At 42.0% G+C, this 24,894-nt stretch overlaps 2 long non-coding RNA genes across 2 annotated transcripts in view; one reads left to right on the forward strand and one right to left on the reverse strand.

The window, feature by feature from the left end:
* The window catches only part of LOC132459200 (uncharacterized), a 132,241-nt gene that overhangs the window by 6,211 nt on the left and 101,136 nt on the right, over positions 1-24,894 (reverse strand). The gene's annotated exons all lie outside the window — the stretch shown is intronic.
* On the forward strand, positions 8,618-10,924 carry LOC132459202 (uncharacterized). Its single transcript, XR_009526135.1, has 3 exons — positions 8,618-8,841; positions 8,922-9,196; positions 10,793-10,924. It is a non-coding gene; the product is annotated as an uncharacterized LOC132459202 (long non-coding RNA).

Below are 24,894 nucleotides of genomic sequence, written 5' to 3' on the forward strand. Positions count from 1 at the left end.
GCAGCAAAGCATCGGTGCACTACAGTCTGCTTTTTGTTTTTCGGAAGTGTGGACATGCAAGATCGCCACTGAGTGAGACATGTACACCAATGAGCCCACTCTCGAGACGTGTCAAATATGGTGTGGATACGTCAAAGCATTGATGAATCAGTGCCTACTTCCTGTTTTTTGGCTGTTGGGACATCCAAAATGGCCCCCGAGTGGGACATGTTGTGAGAGTGGGCTCATGAGTGGATGTGTCAAATATGGTGCAGATACAACAAAGTGTCAATGATTTGGGGCCTTTCTCCTGAATCTGACTCGACACACAAGGAAATCAGGTTGTCTGTGTTGTGATGGCCTGTCCTTTGAGTAGGAAACATCTCACAGGTGACACTCATTTTGCTCCACTAAGCCTCAGCCCTTCAGAAGGGCCTGAACAGACAGAGGAGACAGGAGGAGACAGAGGTCAAATCACATTTCTGCCTCAAGATATAACATCACAATCCAGCTCCTAGTACAAAAAAAGTGTAACAAAGTACAAAACCCCAAAACCCAAAAAGCGGCTCTGTGCCGTTAAAAATAATTTTACAAAAAAATACGGTCGCGTACGCGCGCATTTCCTATTTCCGGTTAAGTGATTTTATTGTGAAATCACACAGGAAGCGCGCAGTACGGTTGACAGCAGCTTAACAGCAAACTCTGTTCTCTCGGTGAAGTACAAGTCCTGTAAGAAGCAAAAGTGGAGCAGAAAGGCGATTTTGTTAGGTAAGTACCGCAGTATTTTGGTTGGCAATTCATGGTTAATATGAAGGGAGTTTTTAACCCTCTGAGACCCATTGTGGCGTATGCGCTACAAATAATCATGTTTTCTTTAGAGTGTCATAACTCTGTAATGGTTTACGCTAGAAAGATGCGGGTAATTTCCTCTTAAACTAGAGAAACGGGGCTAAACAACGGTACCCTGCTTGTGCTGATTCTGGGGATGTGTATAACTTGATGATACACAAAAAAATGACTTTTATAGGCAATACGCAAAAGTATGACAAGACAGAAAGTTCTCTATGTGGGTCTCAGGTGGACATCGGTTGTACTTCGAGTGGAGTGACTCAATGAGTCGGCCGCCGCCTTGAACTTAATGCTAGCTGCTAGCTAAGTTGGACTACCATGCTAGGCGTGTCCCCTAAAGTCACGTGGCCTGGAACACGCTCGTGTACATTGACTTTGCGTATAGGTAGACACTAATTTGTATTATTAATGAACCAACATTATGCACTGTTATCTCGTGATAACGACTTATTATCTCGTTTTCTCGATATAACAAAGGTCGTTTTCTCGTGATAACGAATTAATTATCTCGTTTTCTCGATATAACAAAGGTCGTTTTCTCGTGATAACGAATTAATTATCTCGTTTTCTCGATATAACAAAGGTCGTTTTCTCGTGATAACGAATTAATTATCTTGTTTTCTCGATATAACAGACAGACTTTTGGCGCTGGTTAATGTGATCATGCTGATTTCAGCCTACGAGAGCTTCCACTGTCTGATCCAGGTGTGTCCCAGGGAGGTGAAAATGGCAGATCACATTATTGATCAACGCATCAGGACCTACTTCAACCAAGGTCTAACACAGGCAGAAATTGCATTGTGCCTTTCTGTAAGAGATGGCTTTCAGAGGGATTATCTCGTTATCACGAGAAAACGAAGGGGAAAAAATATCTCGTTATCACGAGAAAACGATCTTTGTTATATCGAGATAACGAGATAATAAGTCGTTATCACGAGATAACAGTGCATAAAAAAATAAAATAATCGATGGCCGTTCTCGGCTTCCGTACTTAAGTGAGTAATATTGGACTACCAAACAGAGTTGGCATTACATTTTTGTCAAATTAAGTTACATTTTGAAATGTCAGGTGCTTTCATTTTACCTGTAGTAGCTTTTTACCTGTTCTGGTTCAGTTTGACACAATGTCAGTAGCAACAACTAGATTAATGATAGTTTTCTAAGTTTGGCAGATTGGACAGAGATTTTCTCAAAGTTGTTGAAATTTGTGGTCCCCGTTTTTTATCAGTTGTCAATAAGAAATGTATTGTTGTCAATAACGCTATATATATTTTTTTAGATGTATGTCTGCAGTTTCAAATGCCACCAAGGCTCAGTCCGACAAGTGATGCCATCCGTCATGTTCTCTCAAAGACGTACAAAAAACTTCAAAACTGGAAGTTAAATACATAAATGCAGAGAAAGGTAAAACATTGATGTGTTTTTTGCTTTTTATTTTCTCCAAGTAATTGATAAGTTATGTTGATGCTCTTTCCTGTACTATTGAACATATCTATTGTTTTTTTTGTTGTTGTTTTTTTCTTTAAAAGGACGAGGAGTATTTGCCACAAGCAAATTTCCCAGAGGAGAATTTGTAGTGGAGTACCGGGGTGATATGATCAATGATGTTGAAGCCCAAAGAAGACGAAAGGTTTTCCACCCATCGTGTACTGCCTTTTTTTTTGCTTTCAAGTGGCGAGGGAAATTTTGGTGGTAAGTTGCAATTAAACTATACTTGGCACTAGGGATGGGCGATATGGCCTAAAATCCATATTGCGATATACATGCAACCTATTGCGATAACGATATATATCACGATATATAAATCATAATAGAACCATTTCAGAACAGGTTACATAGACTCTAAGGAAAGCTAAACTGCTAAATGTATGTCGTTTTGAGAACATTTATTGTGCAAAACTAATCATACAACATAATGTTGTAGCTGCAGACTTTAAAAAAGAAAAAAGTCTTCTGTGTAATGACGTATACTTAATGAAATAAAAATTGGTGGTGTCTTGTTAATAAAGAAACTGATACTGTGAATTAGGGAAATACGTCCAGTATTAGGCATGGCTATTTTAAATAAAGAAAAATCTTCCAAGTGTGTGCACAGATACTTGCTATTAAAACATAAAACAATAAGTGCAAAATGAACGAATATAATTTTGAAATGAACATGAAATGAGAGCAATCACCAGCTCCTCCGTTTTCGCTTTCAGCCATATTTATTTAGATGACGATGATGCGTTGAAGCCGGTTGGAGCTCATGGCTCTTTAAATTCCGCGGGTCGCGGACGATGCGTTGCAGCTGGTTGCAGCTCGTGGCTCTTTAAATTTCGCGTGTCGCGGATGATGCGATGTAGTTGGTTGCAGCTCGTGGCTCTTTTTAAAATTCGCGGGTCGCGGACGATGCGTTGCAGACGGTTGCAGCTCGTGGCTCTTTATATTTCGCGAGTCATGGATAGATCGCGTCAAACATACATTATCGCGATAGAGCAATATAACTAAAATCTATCGTAGGCCATTTTTTATCGTTTATATCGTATATCGTTTATATCGCGCATTCCTACTTGGCACACAAAACACCAAACTCCGTATATTCAGAAGAACAACTAGGAGAATTATTAATTAATCAAATTGTACCATATGTTAACATTTATGTTGATTTGATTTCTATGTAGAGGAACGGCATGTATTAATATAAAATGGGTTTACTCGCAATACCTTCTTTTCTTCTAAGCATTGATGCCTCAAGAGAGGATGAATCATTGGGGCGACTTCTTAATGATCAGCACAAAGGCCCTAACTGCCGAATGAAAAAGATTGATGTGGATGGGATGCCGCACTTGTGCCTATTTGCTATCAAAGACATAAATGAGGGGGATGAAATCACCTACGACTACGGAGGGGATGACTGCCCATGGAGAAGTCAAGTATGTGGAAAATTGTGGTTCTGCACAATTTTCAAATCCAGAATAATTTTATACTATGTGTCTGAACTTTAAAAATGATCAATTGTATTTCATGAATTGCAACAATTTCCATGTGAAATACTTGCAGGCAAACACACATGCTAAACATGACCCTCGTGTGGATGGCTCCCATGCTGATGTCCCTCCAGGGCCACAGGTGGATGATGACTCCACATCCAATCAACAGGTACATCATGTGGAGCACTTAAGATTAATTCATAGACATCCAGAGTCACCACTTGTTGTTTTTAGCCTCATTCAAGCTGGTAGACAGAAATGGATAAGTGTATAATCATGGACTCTAAAGTGAATCTGAACGGTTAGACACTTCAATATGAGACGCATAGATGGCTAATGATAAATGGATGATCAGGACACAATTTTAACTTTGTGGAGATTTTACAATTGACAAAAAATCCCTCTAATGTACCCCCCACAACACACTTTCTTACCAGTTTGAGTTTGCAGGTTGTGTGAGGTTTTGAGTAGCTCTTTGAGTCTGGACACCCGGTCCCCACAAGTGGTGACTTGACTGTGTTTGACATGTCCCCATGAAGCTTGTTCATTCAGTTGGTGTGACAGCAGATGCTGCTTAATGAAACAGGAAGAATCTCTGCAGTTCAACTTAATGTCTTTCAAATTTGGTTTCTCTGTATCCACACATCCAAATTCATAGCTGTACCCTTGACCTGAAAATGATGATTATGGCTCATAAATTGCAATAATTTCCATGTGAAATACTTGCAGGCAAGCACACAAGCTCAACATGACCCTCGTGTGGATGGCTCCCATGCTGATGTCCGTCCAGGGCCACAGGTGGATGATGACACCCATAACGTCATGTCCATAGAACAGGTACATCATGTGGAGCACTTAAGATGAATTCATAGAGACATCCAGAGTCACCTCTTGTTGTTTTTTAGCTTCATTTAAGCTGGTGGACAGACATGGAGAAGTGTATAATCATGGACTTGAATGTGAATCTGAACTTTTAGACATTTTAGTATGAGATGTGTTGATGGCTAATGTTAAATGGATGATCAGGACACAATTTTAACTTTGTGGAGATTTTACAATTGACAAAAAATCCCTCTAATCTGGGACATGTACGGGGTCCCCACAACACACTTTCTTACCAGTTTGAGTTTGCAGGTTGTGTGAGGTTTTGAGTAGCTCTTTGAGTCTGGACACCCGGTCCCCACAAGTGGTGACTTGACTGTGTTTGACATGTCCCCATGAAGCTTGTTCATTCAGTTGGTGTGACAGCAGATGCTGCTTAATGAAACAGGAAGAATCTCTGCAGTTCAACTTAATGTCTTTCAAATTTGGTTTCTCTGTATCCACACATCCAAATTCATAGCTGTACCCTTGACCTGAAAATGATGATTATGGCTCATAAATTGCAATAATTTCCATGTGAAATACTTGCAGGCAAGCACACATGCTCAACATGACCCTTGTGTGGATGGCTCCCATGCTGATGTCCCTCCAGGGCCACAGGTGGATGATGACACCCATGACGTCATGTCCATAGAACAGGTACATCATGTGGAGCACTTAAGATGAATTCATAGAGACATGCAGAGTCACCTCCTGTTGTTTCTGGCTTCATTCAAGCTGCTGGACACACACTTTTCTATTGTTGTGAGTTGGCAGGTTGTGTGAAGACTAGCTCTGGATGTCGGTCCCGACAAGTGGTGACAAGTGGTGACTGTGTTTGCCATTCCCCCATGAAGCTTGCTCATCATATTAGTGTGACAGCAGATGCTGGTTAATCAATATTCTTCACAAATATCTACATTTTTTTCAGTGTGTGTGTGTTGTATTGCTGTTCTTCACAGAGTGAGACAAAATTCCAAAATGAAGACGAGATTGCTGTCCCAAGACTTAGACGGACAAAAAGTATCATTGTAAGTACTCAATTATGTTGGTGGATCAGTGGCAAACTGATTAAAATGTCATATGACTAGGGATGGGAATTGATAAGAATTTCACGATTCCGATTCCGATTCTGCTTATCGATCCGATTCCTTATCGATTCTCATTGGGTGAGAAAATAAGTATAAATGTGTTTGTTTGCATTACATCTCTTTAATATCTGATCAGAAGTGCTTCTAGTATTAGGAAATTGTACATTTTCAAATCAATTGGTCTAGACGAAAAAATATATCGCTTTTTAAGCCCAAATGCCATCATTATGTGCCATACAACTAAAAACACAGACTGAAAACAGCCAAGTAAGAGCTTGTGCCTTTTGGAATTCTAACAGTGCTCATTTGCATTCAACTTGTAACAAAATTAAACTGACATAAACAAAATGAAGCATTGATTAGACAGGGATTTAAGATGGGCCTACCTAATAAACCGTTGGAACACACAAGACCGGAAACCATAGCAATGCCGGTAAACAAACCCCGAGAAGCCCAATCCCTATGAGAGCTCCCCACGCTACGGCCATCCGGAGGCGACAGAGCTGTTGGCCGTGATATTATATATACAATTATAATATAGTATATAATATATTATATACTATTATATATAGAGATCCGGGAGTCGCAAACTGCAACAATCACTTTCTCCTCCATTCCGCGGTTCACCCGGACTGCACTGCACTGAGTTTGACGGCTGAACGCTGATTGGCTGTTACGTTACACATGTCACTCAGTTATCACGCTGTTGAACGCTGATTGGCTGTCATCACGACAAAAACTTGTCGCCGGTTTTCTCCCGCGACAAACTCGCCCTTATACGCGTCTCTACGTTCACTTTGTATGGGATCTTGTCGCCCCGTCGCGTTTGGTTTGAACGCACAATGCGATTCTTCCTCGGCGGCGACATGTTTGCTGCGTTCTGAACCAAATCAAAGCAGCGTGTGTGTGACATCACGACGCATTTGCCGCGACCGGAACCGATAAGCGGAATCGTTAAGCAGGCTTGCTAACGATTCCAAGGAATCGGTTGACTCGGAACCGGTTCTGAACAAGAACCGGTTCTCGATTCCCATCCCTACATATGACGATGCACCTAATGTCACAATGTTTAAACTGTGAATTGGGTGTCCAATAATGTCAACTATCGATCTATCCTCTAAGTTAATGAATTTATTTTCAGATGATAAACACAGATTTTGAAGACTTGAATGAGTTATACGACTCTACATCAGAGAGTGGCAATGAGTATGTGCCAGATTCCACATCTGAAAGTGACGAAAGTGATGTCAGCATTTCAACAACTGAAAGGAAACAAAGGTGGCCAGTGGGTGAATTATTTTCTGTGGTGACTCCAGTATGTGACTCCACAACAGTAGGTGACTCCACGACACCAGACCTTGAAAACTTGAGAACAAACATCAGTACATGTGATGTCAGTACAGACGAAGAACCCTGCTCAAGTCAAGATGCAACTGACACCATACTTGTGCAAGCTTCACAAAAGAGGCATGGAAAAAGAGTTTACAACAAACGACAGTATTGCTTATATTGCAAAAAAGCAAATGCAAAAATGGCCAGACATCTAGAACGTGCACACCACGATAAAGTTGATGTGGCTCAAGCTATAAGTTTACCAAAGGGTTCCTTGGAGAGAAGAAAACTGCTTGACTATATTCGCAACAGAGGCAACTATGCCCACAACGCTGCTGAGCTGGAGTCAGGGAGAGGAGAGTTGGTTCCATTTAAAAGCCCGAATAGAGATGCACAGGGGAAGGATTTCATGCATTGTGCATACTGCCAAGCTCTTTTCACACGAAAAGTCCTGTGGCGACATAGGCGAATTTGCAAACTTAAGCCTTCATCGATACCTGTCAAACCAGGAAAAAATCGTGTTCAGTCTGTGTACATTCATGCAGCCTGTGCCATCACACATCGGGAAACAGATGTGGGGAGTTATCAGTGCCATGGTTGCTGATCCGATCACTGATGCTGTGAAAAATGACAATGTCATCATCCATGTTGGGCAGCACCTGTTGAACAAGGGTGGGATGTCAGCCAAGAATCAACAGTGTGTGCGTGACAAAATGCGACTGGTTCATAATGCCAGAAAAGTTACCCCCTTAAAAACAGTGGAGGATTTCATAAATCCAAAGAATTACTTGCAGGTGATCAAAGCTGTCAAGGTGACTTGTGGCTATGACAGTGATTCTCACAAATTCACAATACCATCACTTGCCAAGAAAATTGGCCATACATTGGTCAAAGTCAGCAAACTCCTAAAAGCTCAGGGCTTGATCATGAACAACCATGAACTTGTGAAAAATGCCACTGAGTTTCAGGAAGTCCACAACGAAAGGTGGAATGAAATGATTTCTGCGACAGCACTACGTAACCTCAATGAAGCAAAGTGGAATGTTCCCACTCTGATGCAGTTCACAGAAGATGTGCAGAGACTGCACCAGTTTCTCAGTCAAAAGCAAGAGGAGTACTGCAAAGAACTCTCTGAAAGTCCTTCCACAAAGACCTGGATAGACTTGGCAAAGGTGTGCTTAGCACAGATCATCCTCTTTAACCGTCGCAGGGAAGGAGAAGTGGCAAGCATGCCCTTGTCTGCATTTTTGTCAAGAGACAAGTCTGATCATCACCAGGATTTGGACTGGGCACTGTCAGAAGTAGAGAAAAGAGGTAGACCGGTTCCTATTCTTGTGACTCAGAAAATGCTCAGTGCACTGGAACTCCTGGTTTCAGAGAGAGAGAGGCTTGTGAGGTACTCAAAGAGAATTGCTACATGTTTGCAAGACCAGCTGCTAAAACGCATCTCCGTGGTTCGGACTGCCTCCGTGCTTTTGCAGTAGCATGTGGTGCAAAGTGTCCCAAGGCACTGACCTTCACCAGGCTGCGGAAACATGCTGCAACACTCTCAACGGTTCTCAACATGACGGATACAGAGATGGACCAGTTGGCTAACTTTCTTGGGCATGACATTAGAGTCCATCGTGAGTTTTATCGACTACCTGAGAAAACACTGCAGCTTGCCAAGGTTAGCAAGCTTCTCATGGCCCTTGAGCAAGGAAGATTGGCTGAGTTCCATGGCCAAAACCTGGATGAAATCACAATAGGGCCAGATGGTATGTTGTTTTGTCATTTTTCTTTTGTCCATCATGCTTTTGTTTATATTTGCTAATAAAGTTTTTTATATCTCCTCTAGACAGTCATTTGTCCTGTTGAGACTGATGAGACAGCTAAAACCAGGGGACGACACTATTCATCTCAAGGTATATATTCATTTATCTCAAAAGAAGTGTTTACTGTATGTGTTTCTCAATGTCCTGTAATCTTTGTCTTTGGCAGAAGAGACTCTTCCACTGACAGAAGAAGAAGGCCCCCCACTGACAGAGGAAGAAGGCCCCCCACCAACACGCAAGAGAGATACACCATCAGCAGCAGAAGATGACCGTGTCGGAGCCGCAACACCTGTTGAAGGTTGTTTTTTTAATTCCTTCTTTGATTTTAGCAGAATAAGTACAATGGACACCAGAAAATTACAAAAAATATCTCAGACATGGCCTTCTCTTCATCAGAAAACAGCAGCCCAACTATCATAAAGGTGAATATAGCTTTGGCCACTGTAACTGTAAGCCTGAATGCATTAAACAATGGCTGGGTAGACAGTGAAAAATATCTGATACTGCTGGTTCTGTAATTCTGAACATCGACGTGTCCCTGAATCGAGATCGAGGGTCCATTTTCGATTAATTGCCCAGCCCTACTGGTACCTGGATGCACTTTATTTTTTTTATTTTTTTACCTGCTCCTTCAGGTTTCCACAAAAGCAGCCTCGTACTTTATAAAAAGTGACCTCGACACATTGCAGACACTGATTGGTTCCGAGTTTTGTCACAGACAATAACCACGCACGGGGTAAAAGTGTCTAGGCGTCAGTTGCAGCAGCCAAAAAGGGCACGCCATGCTCTTTGGGGGAGCTACAAACCTTCATGTTGCTCACTCGCGAAACGACAGAAAGGCTGGATGACTCCACTCATATCTAGCAAGTGGACCAGCAGCTTTATGGAAGTCCTGTGCGTCATCCAGGGGGTACTATTTTTGCAGTGGAAACTGACCCCCCAAAAGGTACCAGCTTCCAAAAGCGAGTAGAGCCAATACCGCGAGTGGGAACGTGGCTTAAAGGAGAGATTGAAAGGGATAAGATGTGACTTAAATAATAGAGAAATTACAACATCAGAAATTAAAGGCATATTGTACGATTTTCAGTGATATGCACTTTTTAATATGTTGTTGAAATTGGTTTATACATCCAGACAGCAATAAATAACTTATGGGCAATGAAAAAGAAGCGAAAAAAAAAAAGAATTCTGTATCTGCTATAAACCTGTTAAAATGCTTACCAATCGGAGACATTGTACCCGAATCTAAAGAACCAATCACAAGCCTGCGCGTTCTCTCCCCTCTGTGTACGAGCCTGAGCCGGCCTGAGCGCGTTCACGGAGGGCAAAGAAAGCGTTGTTATCATAGTAGTTCATGACAGTGGACTAGACCTAGTGAGCCTACAACGTTAACACGATGGAAGAAAAAAAACAGAAGTTACCACTGCCACCGTTACTTGCCCCGGTTCATCCTTTTAAAAAGGCAAGAAAAGGAAAGACAGAAAATGAAAAGGCAGCAACAAAAAAAAAGTTGGAGAATGCTCGAGGAATAACGAGAATAAATATTGGATTCGCTTTTCAGCGATGGCGACAGCTGAGGGAGTTGAATGGCCTGAAAAGTGACGCAATGGTTGCCGTTGAAGTAAGCCGTAAGCAGCATTAGCGCTCGTGCACGGCTCTGTGTCGAGGGGTTGGGGCAGGGTGTCCTGAAGGGTGGGGGAGGAGTTAAACGGAACTCCGAAGAGAAGCTAATTTCAAATCATGCTAGCTCTCTCACATCGTACAGTATAGCTTTAAGTCCACATCTTTCAATCTCATCAAGCATACAATGAGTCCCGCTGCACAAAGGCATTTCCTCTCATGTTTGTTTCCTTGTCTGTATATCTAACAAATATATCATTCATCTATTTCATAGAATCATCAGCAGAGGTGAGGAATGCAGTCCCATCAGTGAGCAAGAGGAGCAAGCCACTTTCTGGAGAGGATGACCGGCTCACAGCTGTGATGTCTGTCAAAGGTGATTTAAATATATATTTTTTTCATTACAAATCTGGGGCCGTATTCACAAAGCATTTTATCTTACCGCTAGGAGTGCTCCTAACTCGCGCTAAAACATTTTACGTAGGAGTTTTTTCTTAAAAGTTATTCACAAAGCCGCTGAGACCTACTCTTACTAAGGATGAATCACAAAGAGTGAACTAAGAGTGACGCGCCGTTGCTATGGATTACGTCAATTCTCATGCACGAGTTTAGAAGCAGTCAGTTCGGTGATTGGTTGTTCAGACGAGCCCACTGAATCACCGAAAAACAAGGAAATAGCCTAGGCTAGAAATGAATTCCTATTAAGTAGTTATAGTGCAGTTAGCAGAATACACGCATGATGACAATTTTGTGCAGACCACGATAATGACGTTGTAGCCTGCACGTTCAAGAGAGAGAAAGCAAACAATACAAATACGTACAATTTAAAAGAAAATAAATGTGTTGACTGATTTGTGCCAAGGTGTTTACCTAAAATGTGTTTTCAAAGTGATCCCTAAATGCCGGTCCACTCGGTTCCACGCGGCCAAATTCATTGTCATGTTGATCGCCATCATCATCATCATCATCATCATCACCATCGTCTGGCTGTGGAATGTTCCTCCGCTTGCAGAGGTTGTGTAGAATGGCACATACAGTAATGACTGTGCTTGCCCTCTCTGGGGTGAGGCGTATTTCGCCGTGGAGGACATGAACCGACGTTTCATCTGCCCAATTCCTCTCTCCACAACATTTCGTGTATGTTTGTGTGCTCTAGCATATATGGAAGAAATCAGTAAACAATAATAAATATGGATTCAACAAATAAAAGGCGTCAAAGAGCCAATACGATGTGTTTTACACGTAGGACTAAGCGTAATATGCGTAATCACTTACATGTTATACTTTAACTGTGCTCCCGGTTGTGGATTGAGGTAGGGTGTCTAGAGCCACGTCTTGCATGGATAGTCACTGTCTCCCAGCAAGTGACACCCAGCTGGTACATCTCAAAAAGCTGCCTCAGACCGCTCTCCATTAAAATGCGCGAATCATGGGTAGCTGAAGATCCAGGCCACTTTGCAACAACATCCAGTAGGCTATGTTAAAATTTGCATCAAAAACAACCTGCGTGTTGATGGAATGCACTTTCGTCCTATTGACGAACACGTCCTCGTCTTTTGATGGCGCAATTATTTTTATGTGCGTCCCGTCAATAGCACCGGGCATACCTGCAATTGACATGAAGTTGGCTTTGATCCTGTGTAATTGTTGAATGTCCAAAGGAAAGTTTATGGCACGGCTGACTGATGGTTGCGATATTTTTAAATCGTCGGCATTGCAAAGTTGCATTTCCCCTGTTGCTAAATAACGTAGTGTGGCCAAATTTTTTATTTCGGGACTAATCTGATTATTCCTGTTAGTCGGGGATGTTATTGCATTGCGATTAACTCCACAACAAGTTTAATACCCTAACATTTCGTCTCGCAGGCATTTACGATTCTTTGTGAATAGGTCTTACTGAGTTAGGAGTCCTCTTGAGGACTTTTAAGCTCTCCTAGACTTAGGTGCTACTTTTAGGCCTAAAATACTTTGTGAATTGCCCTTAGTGAAAAAAGTTAGGAGTCCTAAATTTAAGAGCGACACGCCCATTATTTTTAGGAGTTACTCCTAAATTCGCCAGTTAGGACCTACTTTTAGCCCTAAAATCCTTTGTGAATACGGCCCCAGATCAACTCAAATGTGAATTGCAACAGCAGTACGCTCTCAGTGCCACTGCTTAAAGCTAATGGGTCTGGTGATGTTCCATGGTGGCATAAATCACTGGGTGCCAGAACACAGTAATAATCTCTAGGCCTGGGTAAAAAAATCGATTTAATCGATTTTGGATCGATTTCGTTTAAATTTCACGCTATCGATTCACAGGGCATGAGATCGATTTTTTTTTTTTTTTTTTTTAGTAAATATGTTGAAAAAATATGAATTTAAGGAGTTTTATAATACTTGAATATTTTATCTTAAATGGTATAATCTTTACAATGGTTATATTTATATATTTTAGGAAGATGGAGGCAGTTTTGTTTATAGTTGCCTGGATTGTCATTAATGTAGCCTACAAAATAAAAACATGTCTTTTGCAGTGTGTTGCATGGAGATAATTTCATTAATATATTGAATTAGGCAGGCCATCACGTTGAATAGAATGTAAAATCTTGCTAAGGATGTTAATTAACAGTCGCAACTACAAGATTTTAGTCACAATTAATGATTTTAGTGATGAATTAATGATGATAGCCTATAAAGAATATTTCCTTACAACTTAAGAAAATTATCATTCAATCTAGGAGCAGATGGAACCGATTCGGATCGAATCGAATCGTGATTAATCGATTTAAAGCCTTCAGAATCGAAATCGAATCGATTCAGGAACTTGGCCGTGATACCCAGCCCTAATAATCTCTGAACATCGATGATCTTGTGTGATCAGGTAAACAAGATATGTACTACATAAGTGTAAGGTCTATGTGTTGACATTTTTTTCACCCACTCACAGGTAAAGCTCCCAGGAAAAGAAAACCAAGGCAGGACGAAGAGGTAAAAGCCGTTGAAAAGCATATGAAGCGGTTCATCACTTCATGCATCGTCCCTTCAAAGAGAGACTGTGAAAAGTGTCTAAGAGCTGAGCCAGCAGCTCTCAATAATCGGGATTGGCAAATGTTAAAATATTATGTATACAACCGCATCACAGCGTACAAAATGAAAGTCCAGCATTCCTAATGTTTAAAAAAGGCTGATTCTGCTAGTTTTGTGAGCAGTGCTTTGCTTATGTCTTATGTTATGGTTATTTTCACTGTTTTTCTTAGCTTGATACTTGAAAGCTTAAAGTTGGGGCCAACGTGGCAGGCCATCTGTTTATTAAACAGTGACAATTATTTCAATTGATCGGGAGTTGGTCCTTATTGATAGTCATTACAAAGAACTACATCACTCAATGATGGTTTGAAGCAATATCACATGAAGAGGTCATTATGTGCTAAATACTACTGTATTATTATTCTGTGCTATTGCCATTATACAGCGCATAAAAGAGTATAAAGAATTAGGACAGAAAAGATTTAAGTATTTTATTTTATGACAAACAAAAAGGTACAACCATTGGTTACTTGACGTGGCTCCATCTTTTCCTGGAGCCTCCAGTACCTCCTCCTTGCTCTCTAAGCCCTGCAAGACAGTCTTATTTGTTAGGTCCAACTATTATTGGTTCTAATAAGATAGTATCACTAATTGACATTATGACTCTACAATTATGTAACATTTGAAGCAGCGTCTTACTGTCATGAATTCCCTTGCTTCAAGTCCTTCATCCAACAGCTTCAATGTGGTGATGGCCATGAGGCTGTGGTTGTTGCGAACAGCTGCCTTCTTGCTTTTTTGTACAACCTTGGAAGCATCTTTGCAGTGGACCACGCACCATCATGCCAGTTGTGAGGTACAAGGTTCTTGCGTCAAGTGAAAGGTTGCACAGTAGTTTTTTTTCCAGGGAAGTGACTGAGGAGATGCCTGACTCTCCTACATGGCACCTCTTCCATTTTTTGTCCTCCTGATGTGTCCTTGCGGTTTTTAGTTGATTAAATGTACTAATTTATGGTTTGAGTATGGCATATTAAAATCAAAAGTAAATTTAAGATTTTTTTAATGATAATAACTGATAATAATAACGATGGACATGACTTTTTGGGTACCAGTATGGTCCCCAAAAAGTCAAGTATGAAGGTGTGAATTATGTAAATTCTTTGCAAATTCATGCAAATTCGGTCCCCTATCAACACATTGACTTGATTTTTCAGTGGTCCCCATATATGATGGGGAAAACATTTTAATGGAAATTTGCAGGTTTTAAGGCATGTATAGGCTAACTAAACAGTAGTGAGTGTGCTGAATTTTTTTCACACCTCTAGCACCTCTAGAAAGGGTGGTCCCCACCAGTGATGATTAAAAAGTTGGTCCCCAGTAGCCATGAATACCAGTATGTGTGTGTGTGTGTGTTCGTGCCCGTGTTGAGAATTAGACCTCCGCTCTCTGTCCATGGTGCTGCAACACCGTGTCGAAATGAAGTGAAGCGTTGTCTTTTTGCCCTCCAAAATTCATCGTGAACGTGATATGTAGGCCTAGGTTGTATTTTGGAGACAGAGAGAGAGTGAGAGTGAGAGAGAGAGAGGGAGCGAGCGAGGTATAAAACTATTTCCTATTCGGCATATTGAACCGTCGGCCTAATGCGCCTCCTTTTCGAAAAGTCGGACTAACGGACCTTCGGACCAATGGGTTTCGTTTTCGGAACATTGAACCGTCGGAATAGTGGCATGTCGATCTAATGGGAAATATTTCGGAACATTGAGACGTCGGAACAATGAGGCGTCGGAATTTCGGCATGGCACCCAAGCAGTGGCGTGATACATGTCAGTGCCACTGGAGCCCCGACACTTCGGGCAGAGGTGTTATGGATTCTAAAAACAATTAGCGACCACCACTCTTATAGCTCGAATGAAGGGATAAGCAAACTTTTCAAGGCTATGTTCTCGGACTCTGAAATAGCTGCAACGTTCACCAGTGGCAAGAACAAGACCTCGTACATAATAAAATTCGGGCTGGCTCCATACATTACGAAGGAGTTAGTAAAAGAGGTCAACGAGGCAAGTGGTGGATTCATTGAAATGGTTGAGGAAATTTGAATGCTGAGAAACTACAGCAATTTGAAAAGAGTTTGTTTGTTTATATTTTATATTGTGTGTTGAAAGTTTGATATTTAAACCAAAAATACAGCTACACTTTCACACCATCACTTTGTGTATTGTTTTTTTAATCTTTTATCATTTCTGGGTACATGGTCTTAAGAGACATCAGGGGCCGTATTCACAAAGGATTTTAGGGCTAAAAGTAGGTCCTAACTGGCGAATTTAGGAGTAACTCCTAAAAATAATGGCCGTGTCACTCTTAAATTTAGGACTCCTAACTTTTTTCACTAAGAGCAATTCACAAAGTATTTTAGGCCTAAAAGTAGCACCTAAGTCTAGGAGAGCTTAAGGCCGAATCTCGATTCTTCCCCTTGCCCCTTTTGCTTTGTCTTTGTCTTTGACAAAGACAAAGCAAAAGGGGCAAGGGGAAGAATCGAGATTCGGCCCAAGTGAGCTCTCAAATCATCTTAAAAATAAGGGGTTCATAGCACTCAATCTTATCCCTTAATCTTGATCAAATTGGGTATTGAGACACCACTAGCTCTCACATGAACGCGCAACTTCAAGGGTAAGGGGGAAGATAAGGGGTAAGGGGAAGTATTGAGATTGGGCCTAAAAGTCCTCAAGAGGAATCCTAACTCAGTAAGACCTATTCACAAAGAATCGTAAAATGGCTGGAGACAATGGAAGACTGTGTTAATGAAGAGATATACGCGTGGCTCTTGACGTGGCTCTTGACACCCTACCTCAATCCACAACTGGGAGCACAGTTAAGTATAACATGTAAGTGATTACGCAGATTACGCTTAGTCCTATGCGTATAACACATCGTACTGGCTCTTTGACGCCTTTTATTTGTTGAATCCATATTTATTATTGTTTACTGTTTTCCTCCATATATGTTAGAGCACACAAACATACACGAAATGTTGTGGAGAGAGGAATTGGGATGAAACGTCGGTTTCATGTCCTCCACGGCTAAATACGCTCACCCCAGAGAGGGCAAGCACAGTCATCACTGTATGTGCATTCTACACAACCTCTGCAAGCGGAGGGACATTCTACAGCCAGACGATAATGATGATGATGACGACGATGAAGAGGACGATGACCACGATGGTAAAATGGTAAATGGTCTGCATTTATATAGCGCTTTATCTGTAACCAGTGGCCACCCAAAGCGCTTTACAATATTGCCACAATCACCCATTCATACACACATTCATACACCGACAGCGGAGTCAGCCATGCAAGGCGACAGCCAGCTCGTCGGGAGCAGTTAGGGTTAGGTGCCTTGCTCAGGGACACCTCGACACACGCTAGGAGGAGCCGGGGATCGAACTAGCAACCTTGCGGTTACCAGCCAACCCGCTCTACCTCCTGAGCAAGTGCCGCCCTATACTATGATGATGATGGCGATTAACATGACAATGAATTTGGCCGTGTGGAACCGAGTGGACTGGGATTTAGGGATCACTTTGTGAATACACATTTTAGGTAAACACCCTGGCACAAATCAGTGAACACACATTTGTGTAGTTCATAACATTTTTCTTTAAATTTTTCAATTTTACGTATTTTTATTGTTTGCTTTCTCTCTCTCTCTCTTGAACGTGCAGGCTACAACGTCATTAGTCTGCACAAACTTGTCATCATGCGCGTATTCTGCTAACTGCACTATAACTACTAAATAGGAATTCATTTCTAGCCTAGGCTATTTCCTTGTTTTTCGGTGATTTAGTGGGCTCGTGTGAACAACCAATCACCGACCTGACCGCTTCTAAACTCGTGCCCGAGAATTGACGTAATCCATAGCAACGGCGCGTCACTCTTAGTTCACTCTTTGTGATTCATCCTTAGTAAGAGTAGGTCTCAGCGGCTTTGTGAATAACTTTTAAGAAAAAACTCCTACGTAAAATGTTTTAGCGCAAGTTAGGAGCACTCCTAGCGGTAAGATAAAATGCTTTGTGAATACGGCCCCAGGCCTCTAGGCTTTGAGTTAGGCCCTCAGTTTGGCTCTTTGATTGGTGAGTGCACACTTATCCTTTGGCACATTCATTAATGTATTGACATGAATGTTTCATATGTTCCAAAAAAACATGAATAACATATGCACTGGTGTTTTACGACCGCTTAATGGGTGCGATGTAGGTCTTAATTTTCATTGAAGTGGTCTTAAAAAAGTCTAAAAAAAGTCTTAAATTTGGGTTGATCAAACCTGGGGAAACCCTGCATAATAAACTGATACCTTCCAAAATCAACAATGTCTGTCAATTGCATGTAATCATGCATAAAAGCTATTCAAATAGACATTTTTAAAGCATAAATGTGGAAACGAACGTTTGTTAGTGCCTTTCTTATCACTCCGCAATTAGTCCGGTAACTTATCAACCCCAGCGTGTCCGGTTTTTAAGCGACGTCAACGTCTTTGGTGGACTATTTGGCCGGCGTTCTGTACTTTATCCCTTACATAACAGCACTCTCTCTCTCCCAACAGTCTTCGCTGCGCACTCTCATCCAAATACGTATTGTTTGCGGCGGAGGAGGGGGTAGATGTAAAGACCGGACGAGTCGTTGTGCTGTCCTTCTTCTTGATTGAAGGAGCAGGCAGAGAAAAGCTCTCCCCTGCTGGGCTTTCATTAAAATCAAATACACAAAAATGTTGCAGCCAGTCCTTATGTGTCAGGTGTGCGCGAGAGACACACGAACGTACGCTTACCACTTTTGTAAATGCCATTCGGATCGCATGATAGGAATACTTACTGATAGGAAATCTATCCCGATTAGAAATCGGATCAAAAGTGTCCATATAAACGCGGCTAGTGTGTTGGATTCATGTTAATGTGTATTTAAAGACATTTCAATTTGTGAAAAAAATTGCGGGGGGAATATAAAAGAATTGTCTGATCAACCAAAACTTTCGCGACCCCCCTGCAGTACCTCCGCGGACCCCCTCTTGAAGACCTCTGAAATAATGAATTGTAATACACCAACATTGTTAACTGTCATACATAGCTAACCATAACCCTGTCATACATAGTTAAACAAGCAAATTAAAATGAAATTCCTACCAACGCAACTGAAATGTTAATATTAGACAATTAACAATGTTATGAAAATTACGTAGATCTCCCATAATCATTCAGGTAATCAATACGTCCGTGCCTGTTACAGCTATTTCAATGATATGTGTGTTATATATCCGTGTTCAACGCCATTCATGTTAAGTAAAAGGACAAATCTCAGACTTCGGAAGTTAATGGAGTTATTGGAAGTTAATTTGGAATTTAATTCGGAAGTTAATGGAGCCGTGCACTTCAAAATAGGTCCATAGCAAGGAGCTTTTTGTTTCTGTTTCAGTACGACTCCTTTCAGCTGCCCACCCAGCAAAAAATAAATACATAAAACTGCTAATAAAACGCTTGAGGAGGCGTTTTGAAAAGAAAAAACTTATATTTTTTTAGAACATGGTAGAAATATAATTATGAGCCTTTGATTGATATCCAGACATTTTTTGCGGAGACACAATCCTGTTCCCCACTTGTATTGGAGTGGACGGCGATATCTACTTCTGGGCCACATGAAATGACGGACCCCCGTCCACAGCCAGCTTAAACAGCTGCAATACCAGGCTTGGCCTCTTAGCACTGGTGGATTGCGGAAGTATGCACTGCTCCTTGGGGCCTGGCACCGCCGCCCCTGAAAAAGCGCTTTTTAAAAGCTGGTTTGTACATCCCGGGTCCCGTAGGCACCTCCATATCTACCCCTCACCACTGGATGTCGCCCTCTTTCGTTTGTGAGAAACAATTACGAGAATGGACGATGAGAGACTGGTCGTCGAGGTGGAAAAATAGGTTGAATTGTATGACCAAAGTTCCTGTCATTACAAAGACAACTCCAAAAAGGACATTGCCTGGCGAGCTCATAGCTCTGGAGATTGGCCCTTCAGGTGAAAAATCAACAATGGTGGACTAAGTACCCAAACCATTTACCATAATGGGAAATAGACGATATGGCTAATCATACCATGTAGGTAGAAACCAGATTACTTGTAATATATCTTTTTTTGTTTAAGGCAAGGCAACTTCATTTATATAGCACTTTTCATACATGAAGCAGACTCAAAGTGCTTCACATAGAAATACAATAAATATACAATACAATAAAATAGATAGGCTAAGTAAAAGAAAACACAGGCAAAGTTAAAATGCATTGTTAACTGTCTCTGGGTTTAAGGAAAAATAACATTAAGTGTCTTGAGCACTCAACTAAAATAGACTGCTGAGTCCAGCACAGCAATAACATCACTGTATTTATCCCGAGGGATCAAATATATGTATATATACGTGTATATATATATGCAAAAGAGTATTTATACCAGAGAGGGATAATAACTAAATTATAGGTCATCATGACTAGGCTACACCATGTGGTTCTGCTTCCTAGTGGCGAATTGAAATATTGGCGGTGCCTCTCAGGATCTGCACGGAGCTCCTGGACCAGATTGTGGTATACCCCCTGTTCTTGTCTCCGTTCATTGATGGGGTGCACCCAAACCCTTCGTCTTCTCCTTGCCTGCCTACGGCGCAGCAGAAGAAGGGCAACCACCCTCTGTCTGGCAACAATTGTTCTGTTGAAATAAAAAAACTCAATAAAATGTAAAATAGCTTGTGTTCAATTAAAATAACTACTGGCTGCATACATGTAAATGTGTGGCTATGTTAAGGCTATATAGATGGATAGATAGATAGCTACTTTATTGGTCCCAATGGGGACCAATAAAGCCATCCAGTAGCTCAATACAATAAATATACGCAATAACAATTGGCCTTAAAAGGTGTCTGCACTATATACTAAAAAGGCGTAATAGAAGGTCCTGCACTTATTGAGATTGTTGATGCATTAGATGAATAAATATAAAATAAATAAGAAATGACAGTAAATAAAACGATAAAGTGCCCTACAAACTAAGTTGGTAGATCTGCTGCTTGAAAACATACTTTCACTGCGCAGATTATAAATTTTTCAAATTATTCAGCCAAAAAAATGGAAAATAAATAAACTAGAATACAATAGGCTACTCACCCATTGCGTTTCGTCTCTCTGTTGCGGTTGATTGACAGGTGACTTCCTGGTTTTATATTGCAGCGCGACCGTCGCACCGCCTCCTGTTGGTGCTAAGTGCGGCTTTTGACGCGCGTGAAATGCGCGCCTCTGCACTTCGGCGCCGGTGTATTTAGGCCTTACTGACTAAAGGCTCGATTCCACCGGAGGCGTACGCGCCGCGGTCACCGCTGCAGATCGCTTCCACTCTAATCAATGAGACCATTTCCACCGGGCGCGCCGCGGAACGTTTCAGCAGCTTCCCAGGAGCGGCGTGCCGTGGCGCGCCGCTATCTTTCCGTCGCACTTCTATTTTTGCCGCGAGCCGCTGCTAAACCGCGTCAATTTCAACAGAGCAGATCGAGCAGGGCAGGAAGTGAAAAAGTAAAAGCCATAGAGCATCCGGTCAATTTTCAAAATAAAACACAATACTCAGCTCATGTAACTTCACATCAACATTATTACGTCATGACCGGTGGCACCAGGTCAGCAGTCAACCAATCAAAGGGTCTCAGAGGGTCGGCAACATGGACGACGAGAGACTCATTGTTGAAGTTCAGCAACATGAAGTCATTTATGTACCAAATCATCCTTGGTACATCAAGGAAAATGTCAGAAAGGACAAAGCGTGGCATTTAATTGCAATAGTTTTGGGAGTGGAAGGTGAGTACATTAGGTTTAGGATTATCGCGTGATCTCACGTGAATACGGCTGGCTCGCAAGGCAGCGCTACGCTGCCGTTCCGCGCCCGGTAGGAATGGACGCAGGGCAGAGGACGCAGCCGTTCCGCGGCGCAGCCGTTCCGCGGCGCAGCCGTTCCGCGTCCGGTGGAATCCTGGTGTAATGCTGCGGTCGAGTATCCTCGGAGCTCAGAAACTCCCGCAAATGAGGGACTAAACTGGGTGCTATCCATTTGTGTGGTACGCCCACCTGTACGAGTCGTAAGGTGTGAATCTCCCAGCTTTCCGCATTTCACGGAGGCACGCCTCCTTTTGGTCGTAGTATAAACCTTCCCACTTGTAGTTCTGAGAGTATCAGGGATGGGAATTGATAAGAATTTCACGATTCCGATTCCGATTCTGCTTATCGATTCTCATTGGGTGAGAAAATAAGTATAAATGTGTTTGTTTGTATTAAATCTCTTTAATATCTGATCAGAAGTGCTTCTAGTATTAGGAAATTGTACATTTTCAAATCAATTGGTCTAGACGAAAAAATATATGTTTGGCTTTTTAAGCCCAAATGCCATCATTATGTGCCATACAACTAAAAACACAGACTGAAAACAGCCAAGTAAGAGCTTGTGCCTTTTGGAATACTAACAGTGCTCATTTGCATTCAACTTGTAACAAAATTCAACTGACATAAACAAAATGAAGCATTGATTAGACAGAGATTTATTAGATGGGCCTACCTAATAAACCGTTGGAACACACAAGACCGGAAACCATAGCAACACCGGTAAACAAACCCCGAGAAGCCCAATCCCTATGAGAGTTCCCCACGCTACGGCCATCCGGAGGCGACAGAGCTGTTGGCCGTGATATTATATATACAATTATAATATATTATATACTATTATATATAGAGCTCCGGGAGTCGCAAACTGCAACAATCACTTTCTCCTCCATGCCGCAGTTCACCCCGGACTGCACTGCACTGAGTTTGACGGCTGAACGCTGATTGGCTGTTACGTTACACATGTCACTCAGTTATCACGCTGTTGAACACTGATTGGCTGTCATCACGACAAAAACTTGTCGCCGGTTTTCTCCCGCGAAAAATTCGCCCTTATACCCGTCTCTACGTTCACTTTGTATGGGATCTTGTCGCCCCGTCGCGTTTGGTGTGAACGCACAATGCGATTCTTCCTCGGCGGCGACATGTTTGCTGCGTTCTGAACTCAAATCAAAGCAGCGTGTGTGTGACGTCGCAACGCATTTGCCGCGACCGGAACCGGAATCGCGGAATCGTTAAGCAGGCTTGCTAATGATTCCAAGGAATCGGTTGACTCGGAACCGGTTCTGAACAAGAACCGGTTCTCGATTCCCATCCCTAGAGAGTATTGTGCTATCCATTTGTTTGCATGCTCAACTGTACGAGTCGTGAGGTGAAAAAGTCCCACTCGGGATTCTGAGAATCTACTGTGGTGGATTTCTATTAACGACTTTTCTAATTCACTTCGACTAGCTATATGCAAGAGGAATCGGAGAGTTCAGGTCAAGTATAGATGGAGAGTTTATTGCCACCCGCAAACGAGAGACAACAAAGCCGAGTGGTATCTGCAAATACACACCAGAATGACTCCTGTACTGCTCCTTATATCCCCAATCCTTACACAATACAAAGTTGGACTTTCATCAAATATTGATGTGCATAGCATGTTTTTCTGGGTCATACTGTGTGGATGTCAGCTTATTCTCATGTCTTAATTCTATCGTATGGGTTTTCTGTTGACAATGTGTTCATTGAGCACAACCCTGGCTCGATGACACAACCCGCTCTCTCAGGCAGGCTTGTCGACGAGCTGAGCGGAAATGGAACAAGGATAGACTTACCATCTCTCTTGACATTTACAGGAATTCATTAGCAGCCTTCCAGACAGCGGCTAAGAAAGCCAGAGCCAAACATTTCTCAGATATGATTGACAAACACGCCCACAGACCGAAAATCCTTTTTAGCATCTTCAACTCAATTATTAACCCCGAAGTGTCCCCAGAGGTCGAATCATCCACAGGGATTTGTGCAACTTTTTAAAGGTTTTTTATTGATAAAATAGAAAACATAAAAACTGTCTTTTACCCCCTCTGCTTCCATCACTTTACCATGTCCCCCAGATGTTACAGCTATATTTGATCATTTTTCACCGGTGACCATTGTTGACCTGAGAGATATTATCAAGCACATGAAACCCTCTACATCTCCCAATGATGCTATCCCCTCTCAGATAATCAAAGACGCCATTGAAACCATCGGTCCAAGTATTCTGATTATTATTAACACATGCCTTGTCTCTGGCACTGTTCCCTCTTGTTTCAAGCACGCGGTTGTCCAGCCGTTGCTTAAGAAACATAACCTGGATGTTAACTGCCCAAATAACTACCGTCCCATATCTAAATTACCATTCATTTAAAAAATTCTGGAAAAGGCAAGTACTCTCAAGTACTGCCATTTCTCAACTCTGCCAATGTCTTGGAGCCCTTTCAGTCCGGCTTTAAGGCACGCCACAGCACTGAAACGGCTTTGCTGAAAGTGTCTAATGACCTACTCCTCACGCTAGACACGGGTGAGAATGCCATCTTAGTCTTATTAGACCTAAGTGCTGCCTTTGACACTGTAGACCACCCCACTCTTCTAGCCCATCAGTGGGTTGGTATTAGGGGCTCAGCTCTGCAGTGGTTCTCCTCCTACCTCTCCCATAGATCGTTTTCAGTGTCTATAGGTCAGCACTCCTCCTCCTCGGCCCCTCTGTCTTGTGGGGTCCCCCAGGGGTCCATCCTGGGTCCAATCCTGTTCAGTTTATATATGCTCCCACTGGGGAATATAATAAGAAAATATAACCTGTCGTTCCACTTCTTCGCCGACGACTCAGTTATATCTCCCTCTGGGATCCAGGGGCTGCCTTCAGAAGCTCCTAGAGTGTCTCAAATAGATAAATTACTGGATGGGGGATAATTTCCTCCAACTAAACAATAGCAAAACAGAAGTTATCATCATTAACCCCTCCAAATTCAAAAAACCCATCTTCACTGACCTAGGTAGTCTAACCTCATTCCTTAAACCATCTGCAAGGAACCTCTGCTTCTACCAGCTCAGAATCATCTCGAAAATAACGCACTCCTTATCATACCACAATCTGGAAATAGTCATCCATGCTTTCATAACATCACGGCTGGATTACTGTAACTCCCTCTACCTTGGTCTCCCTCAGTCCCTCATATCACGCCTCCAAAATGCAGCAGCAAGGCTGTTGACTGGGTCAAAAAAGTGGGAGCATATCACTCCTGTTACGTATTTTAAGAATCTAAGCTACCCACACATAGACCCAATGAAGCAGGACCAAACATATAAGCCGTAAATACTATACATAGCCACAAGGGGAGCAAGACCTTATTGAAGGCTGCTCCACCACAGAAGGCATCACCTTTAGTTGGGTGAAGAAGCC

The sequence above is a fragment of the Gadus macrocephalus genome, chromosome 6 (assembly GCF_031168955.1).
Source record: "Gadus macrocephalus chromosome 6, ASM3116895v1".
Lineage (NCBI taxonomy): Eukaryota > Metazoa > Chordata > Actinopteri > Gadiformes > Gadidae > Gadus > Gadus macrocephalus.